Here is an 8323-nt window from a genome sequence, read left to right as displayed (position 1 = left end):
TTCATTTCAAATGATGTGATGGTAACCTGCGTCGTGCCGCGACGTTAAATCAGACGCTTCTTGGGAGGCAACCCATGTATTTTTCTTCTTATTTTTTTGATTTTCTTTGTAGTATAGGATTGATTTTTGGGCTAACTGGTTGTCAGATGTTACAAGGTTGTGTTGATGTAGTGTAGGACTTGGTAGAAAAAAATGTCAGGTCTCTGAAGTTGTTAATGCGAGCGCACTACATTTAGTGCGGACCGCACTGGTGAGGGTGAAATTTAGACCTCTCTGAAGTTTGCCACTGCTGCCGCACTACATTTTGTGTGGTCCGCGGCGGACCACTGCGGCCGCAGTCCATTTTGTGCGGACCACAGTGTGTTGCCTCCTCAAGCTTGAAAATAGTTGTGTAGTGTGGACTGCGGTCCATTTTGTGCGGTCCGCACTGGTTGGTGAGACTGGGCCCCAGGTTCTTTTTTATAAATAGGGCCTGAGGCCCTCCTTTTACCCTTTTCGAACCTTTGGATATCAGAAGCTTTAAGATATTGTTCATCACTTCCCTTGCTTTTAACTAATTGTTTGGACTCGTTATTCTTCATTTCATCTCATATCTGGTACCATTACATTCCTTTTACTTGTTCTCTTTTGTTAATTTCTTTTAATTTGTGTTTTTCTTGCTTTCCTTTCTCTTCTTCCCGTATTTTCTTTTGTAGAATAGATTAAGGTAGTTAATCTTTGGATTAATATAGACATAGTTAGTTACATATGCTGGGCAAACTCTTAGGGAGAGGACTTGGGTGTTAATTAAGCTTAAAATCAAAAATCCATGAACCTAATTTAGTGCCACAGTTGGGCATTCAGTGCGGACCGAGGTTGTTTTTGTGCGGTCCGCGGTGCCCCTGTGTGGTCCGCAGTACCATTTTATGCGGACTGCACTGCTTATTGTTCTGAAAGCTGAACCTCAGGGAATGCAGCAACACTACATTTTGTGCGGACCACATTGCCCCTTGTGCGGCCGCACTATATTTTGTGCGGTCCGCACTGCCTGGATACAGAGAGTGGGTAGTCTGAACCCCACCTCTGTGCGGACCGCATGGACATTTTGTGCGGCCCGCATTGGCCCCAGTGCGGCCGTACACCATTTTGTATGGTCTGCATTGGGTGACTTCTACAACATGTCTGCAACTTTTCCTTCCTGTCTTGCAACTCTGTTTCTTAACTGCTTCTATTGATACTAACAAGTTTATTGGATGGTGTTTGCAGACAATGGTGAAAAAACAAGGTAAAGGTTCTAAACAACCAGGCAGAGGTGAATCCTCCCGAAGAGGGAAACAAAAAATGATTAAACTCACTCCCCAAGCCAGGCAAAACATCAAAAACATGAGGAAGATGATTAAAGCAGCTGATAGAGCCATTGACATGTCGAGGAGTGAGTACGAACCCTCCCGGGAGATCTCTTCAGACTCCATGCTAGAATACATCCCTGACTGGCCGGAGCGGAACAGACTAAGAGACACACCTCCAGCATCCCTTACTGCCCAAGCGTTAGTGAATGTATCTTCTAGGTCGTCTGAGGGCTCAGCAGCAGGTAGTGGATATGAATACTTCACCTCTCCCACAACTTCTTTATCCGGAGAGGGTGCAGTAGGAGACGATGAGGAAGTAGGATAAGAATAAGAAGTAGGAGAAGGAGGTGAACCACAGGTGGGGGTATTGCTAGAACTAGGAAGCTAGAGGTGTGGCAGGACCGGTTTGTTAGTGAGGTAGCATATCATTAATTCCGGGAATGGTGGCCAGTGAGGAAGTTGATCCCGGAGAGGAGTTTTGTAGATAGAGACTTGCTACCTCACAACCCTAATATGAGGAGGCAGTTTAGGGCGAGAGTAAGCTGGGAACATTTTTTGGATGAGTGTGTGGATGCCAACGAACACTTGGTCAAGGAATTCTACACCAACATTGCCCACATAAAAAAGGGCTCCAAGGTGACCAAGGTTCGAAACCTGAAAGTGTTGTTTGATAGGAAGACAATAAATGATTACCTTGGCTTCAGTGAGGAGGATGAGACCCTATACATGGCAAAAATGGAAATGGGCGAGGAGGTCCGTCCCTGGCTAGCACAATACCTGGCGAACCCGGGTACCACCCCTGACTGGTTAACTGTGGGCGTCAAGATTCTGAGAAGTAGTCTGAATTTCGAGGCACGGGGGTGGGTGACATTTGTATATAGCAGGTTGGAACCCACGACACATGACAACTCCCTACCTCTTCACCGGGCAGTTTTGGTGGCGTCGATCATGGGGGTTACCCAGTAAATGTGGGGAATGTGATGTTAAGAATTATTACAATAGTAGGTGCCGAGCATGACACAAAACTACCGTTCCTCAGTTTTCTCACTATGTACTTCCTGGATCTGAAAGTGGAAAAGAGGCCCTTCGACATCAAAGTCAAAGAGAAGGCCCCTTTTTCCTGGTACAACATGCAGGGGGATGATAACCCCAAAAGCAAGAGTTTCAAGGGTACAATTACTGCTCCAACTGGCCAGTCTGAAGAGCCAGTTGTGGTAGTAACTCTTGCTGAGCCTGCCTCTACTTCCACTGCTATCCCTCTTGGTCCATCCACCTCAGCGGACCCGAAGATTCCATCCTCCCGTGCATATCCTATTACTGCCAACCGACTGAGCCAAACACTTCTTAGTATCAATAACTGGATGTAGAGTGCGTCCTCCCAATTGTCTACACTCACTACCACGGTAGAGGCTCAGTCGGCACCTCTACCCCCGTAGGTTCCCCAGTCAATAAAGGATTCTCTTAAGGAAATTTTAGCCAATCAAAAGAAAATCCTCGACACTCAGAAGGTGCTCACAGATGCAGTTGCTTCACACAGCCAATCTCTAAAGGAGCTTGCTAGGGAGCACAAGAAATTGAGGAAGTAGCGAGCTTTCAAGGAGTCCGTGAAGGCGTTGAGGGTTGATATTGACCGGTTGAAGGAAGACCAACTGCCTTTGGACTTACTGCTCGACGATCCTATGCCAGCAGCTCATCCCCAGCCAGGGCAGTCACAGAGGCCTCCAAAGAAAAAGAGGATGATTCCCAAAGAGAACAATGCAGTCATCTAGTTGGCAGACCCACTGAAGGCCTCCTCCAGTCAGCCACATGATGCACCTTATGAGCCTGTCCAGGCCCAGGTCCCAGCAGCACAACAAACAGTCTGAGGTTCCCAAGCATAGTGAGGACCCAAGGGCCACTCAGGAGCCCATGTAGGCAGACGGGCCATAGGGAGTTTCTATATCCTTTTTTCCTTTCTCTTTTTGGTGCTTTATTTAGTTTAGTTGGCATTGGGGACAATGCCAGCTTTTATTTGAGGGGGTAAACCCTACTTTTGATGGATTCATTCAGATGATTGTATATATTTGTTACTTTTTATGCTTTCTTTATTTTTCATCTTTGGTTTGTATATAATTTTAACATTTAGTTACATTTCTTGCACTTTTATTTTACGCTGGGTCTGTATATAAAGTTATGTTACATTGTACATATTCATCCCGTCTATTGTGTATTCGACAAATCCACTCTTGTATATATTCATTTTCCTTTTCGCAACTTTTCATTCGTAGCTTCTTATTTATGCACGTAGCTTCTTGTTTTGAAAGTTTACAATAAGCCTTTGGTTTTCTTAATGCCACGGTTCTTTCCAAAGGTGGAGTTTTGTAGGAACCGGGTGGCTCTTCCCAATGATGGATGGCGTGACAAACTTCTTAAAGGTTTGAGTCCGTTTTTCTTTTTGTTTTTAGTATCTAGTAGTTAAGGGTGCCTCAAGTAAAGCTTCACTTGGGCATAGCACATTTGCCTTTGATCTTATGGTCAAAAACAAATTGTTATGTTTAGGATGGTGAAAGTAGTGACCTTGAGACTCTTGTATTGACCGATAATCATCAAGTGATTTTTCGGGACCATTGTGTGCTCAAATCTTATATAAGGTCATTGTGGTCCCCCGACTCTGTATCTTTAGCAATCCCATAGCTTGTGTTGAAAGTAATCGCATTGCAAGTCCAAGTCCCGAGCCATTAGTCTACAACTTGGCCTGAATGTTTGTTGTTTGACTTGAGACATGATTATAGGCTCTCCTTGGTCCAAATGATAGCTTGAACACTTCCATAACCTACCAATGATAAGATCCCTAGTTAACCCTTTTGAGCCTTAGACCTTTTCCCTTAAAGACTCATACAAGCCTATACCCATTCTAAAAGATACCCTCTCTTGGCACCCGATCTTTCCTTAGCACATGGCAAAAGTATAAGTTTGGGGGGAGAGATGAGAATTGTATCAAAGTGGTAAAAAGGCATAGAAATGAAGAAAAGGAAAGGCAATGAAAAAGAAAGAAAAGCAAAAAGACAAAAAGAATGTTCAATATGAAAACGAATAAAAAGGGATTCAAGAAAAGCAATGAATGAACGGTGTGGAAAGTTGCAAAAGGAGAAAAGATTTGAAATGTATAAGAATGAGTGACAGTGTGTCTCTCTAACCCCTTAGAAAGAAGTGAAATAACTCAAAGAGTCAAGTGAATGTGTGCCAAATGAAACAAAAGAAGTACTTAAGAGAAGATGGAACCTACTTAGACCAAACATTTCCTACCCTGAACCAAAAGCCTTCACCATGACTACACAAAAGCCCTATTTGATCTTGAGTTGAATGAAGCTTACATTAGTGGTGACTTACATAAGGGGCAAACATATGATACTTAGAGTCGGACTTGTGACTTTTTCTTGAGAGAGATGAGTAAACTTCCATTAACCTCGCTCTGAGTGCCACTATTCTAAAGGTGAGGTTTGCTTAGGGAGAGTTGAGGATGTGTGAGTTTGGATTTCACAAGGACCGAAGTAATAGAAAAGAGTTCTTTGATGTGTTGAGTCAACTCTTGATGCTCTTGTGTCGCACTTAATCCATGGTGTTTCATAGAGTAAATGTTGTTAATGATTCATTTGTATTGAGGGCAATTGTTAGTACCAATTGATGCTAGATGAGGTCACTTCAGGATAGCGGAAATTTTCTTGGATGTTCTCTTAAGGGGTGGGTCCTATTTTGTTTGCTTGAGGACAAACAAAAGCTTAAGTTTGGGGGAGTTGATAACTAGGGATTTCGATACCTTTTACACTCCTTCTTGATTATGTTTTGATTAAGAATTTGTACAAAATAGTCCCAAAAGGCTCACAAGTTATGCTTGATTGCAGGTTTGATCAACAAAGTGAAAAGATATCAAAGATCAGCTTAAAAAGAGTGAAACTTGCACAAGTACCAAGACAAGACAAAGCTTAGGCAAAATAAGGCCAGTGCAGCCGCACTACATTCTGTGCGGTCCGCACTGTGAGGCTTAGAGAGCATGACATTAAGACACAAAGGCAATGCAGCCGCACTAGGATTTGTGCGGTCCGCACTGAGATCAACGCGTCCGCACTCAATTTCGTGCGGTCCACAGTGAGGAGAATTAGAGAGCTGCAAATTCCAAGTGTCAAACCAATGCGGTCCGCACTCCATTTTATGCGGACCGTACTAGAAACCTCCGCGGCCGCAATCTATTCTCTGTGGTCCGCAGTGCCCGAATTCAGAGAGTTAGATCTTCAAATTCAGAGCCCTAGTGCGACCGCACACCATTTTGTGCGGTCCGCACTAACCCCGCTGGGGTATTTATGTCCAGATTTTTCAGCTTAGTATAAAAAGTTTCTTTTCCCATTTTTAGGGCATTAGATAGTTTTGTAACATAGCTACGCTCATAGGTTCGACTTTCTTAGCCATTTTGGGCAATTTTATCTACTTTTCATCATTGAATCTTGTTATTTACCTTAGTAATTAATTAATATGAGTTGTTCTTTATCTATTTCTTGATTTTCTTCTTTAATTATGAGTAGCTATACCCATAAGCTAGGGTTGTGGCTCAACCCTAGTGTGGGTAATTGATGGGTCTTATATTTTAGGGCTAGATTGACTATGAGTGTTTGATATTTGGGCCAATTTCATGGTTAATTACTGAATTAGTGGTTGAAAATACTAGTTTGTGTTTAGTTGACTAGGGCTCTTCTTGAGAAAGAGAGCCTAAGTCTCCAAAATTGGTCCAACAAGGAAGTGGGGCGTACTCAAGATATTGATAGCCCCAATTAAAGGGTTAAACCTTGAGAGAGTAATACCCGACTTGAACCCTAGTTGCTTGTGTCAATTTGCATACCCAATTGGTCTTGAGAAAGTCAATTCGGGCAAAATCACTCAAACCACCGAGAGGTGTAGAGTGGGTAATATCGTGCAACAGTTATATCATACTCACCAATTATGTCAATCGTGTCTTAGATCCAATGACCCGTCAATTAACCACCTAGGTGAAAGTCATTATCCTAGTGCCTTTTAAACCATTTGAACAATCCTTTTTAGTTTAACTCTTAGCTTAATCTAGTTGCATTTACCATTTGTATTTTGATAATAGTAGAAGTAAAAAGAAAACCCCAAAAATAAGTAGAAGTGTAATTTGGAACACATACACAACTCTACACTAGATAGATACTCGATTCCAAATTCTAGCTCTCTGTGGAAATCCATCCCGACCCTAAATCGGCTAAAAGCTACTCCGACCCTCTCTCGCTACTCAATAGTAGTGCGGAGTAGGCTGCGATCAGTGCCCTCACCAACAAACAAAAGAGTGAATATAAAGTAGTCCACACATTCAAGTATGAATTTGAATATGATTTAAGGACATCACATAATTGAACAAAATTCGCTCACTCTCACAAAGAATTCATGTGCATCCTGTGGCCGTACTATAAGCTTGTTTGTAGTGTATATTTCTACTAATCTATGCTAGCCAAATCTAGGATCAATTAGGACTTTAATATTGTAAGGTAGGTTAAGGGATGAGTATGATACATTTAGGAATAATGATTAACCCTCCTAAGTACTTTAATACACTATACTCAAAAATCGAGCACATCTTCTTCTCAACCAATTCACTTGTCATACACCATATATAACACAACCCTCCTTTTTCAATTAAGCACTTCTATACTCCCACTAGCACAAATTAGTCGAGGTCTGTGTTTTTCTACATTATTTGAGTATTATCTTTTTTCTTTCCTGCATTTTTTTTCTTTTTCTCTTTTTTTCTCTACACACACTCCATACATTAAGGTTCATCGGCTAGTGACCTTTTTTCATAATTTTAGTGCACCTTAAGGGCCCTTCTATGGTTCTACTCGAAATCTACTCCCCAATCTCTAATATTACTTCTTTTGGCGGCTAAGTGACTTAGGAGGTAAAGGTTCAACAATTTCAACTTAAGAACAAAATAGGGGTACGACTTGTAATGTGGATGCCAAGGAAAAGTTCTATAGGCTCAAAGGGGCTAGCAACAAATTTTTTTATTTTTATGTGAAAAGCACATCTATAATCAAGTAAGAAATGCCTACGTCATCTCCTAGATTAGCACAACTTAATCATTTCGCTTCGAATACCACACATGTCAAGTTCTAGACTACACAGAATAGTACAGAAGATCACAATACCTCACACACACATTGCACCATGACTTAATCAAGACGGTTCTATTCAACTCTCACGTCAAGCAAGCACATAGGTAATATTGCACTATGTGGCATACAAGTTGAACAACTAAGAAAAGGCATCACATAATAGACTATTTATTTTACTCGGGCATCACCATTCAAATCCAACGCACGGAAAGATAGAGTGCATGCCATAACCTAATGTGCCAGCAGCAAACACGCCAATAGGTATCTTAGAGCAACTTAGTTTTTTTCTAACCTACGCCTAAAAAAAGTACCCGGTTCGAGCTACACCATTAGAAAAGAACCGGCGCCCAATGAAAAATCAAGGGATACTACCTAACTATACAAAAAAATAATCTTTTTGGTATTTTTAATCGGACTTTATTCCTCAAGAAAATTTTCCAACAGATCTATCATCGAGAAAAGTCTGAGCTTTTTCTATTTTTTTTCTCTTTTCATTTAAAAAAATATCACTTCAATAAGAAAGAATACTACAATTAAGCTAGGATGGCATAGCAAATCACCCAGACAATCTCCTCACCTCACTCTTAAAATTGTGCAATGTCCTCAATGCATATAATATATAACAATAGGGTAAAAGAGAATCCCTGGTAGGCCAAAAGGTCGAAGCATTAGCAGCTCACGGGATACTCAGACTCCTCCCAGGGATGATCATTTGTGCGAGCACCCCACACTTAATTCCAACCATCGCTTTTGCACGTGCCTAATGGCTTTTACTCTATGCTCTTATTCCTATAAAACACAAAAATAACGCTACAAAAATAATACAATAATAAA

This window comes from Nicotiana tabacum, chromosome 1 (genome assembly GCF_000715075.1).
Source record: "Nicotiana tabacum cultivar K326 chromosome 1, ASM71507v2, whole genome shotgun sequence".
Taxonomy (NCBI): Eukaryota; Viridiplantae; Streptophyta; class Magnoliopsida; order Solanales; family Solanaceae; genus Nicotiana; species Nicotiana tabacum.
This window is presented reverse-complemented; position numbering follows the sequence as displayed.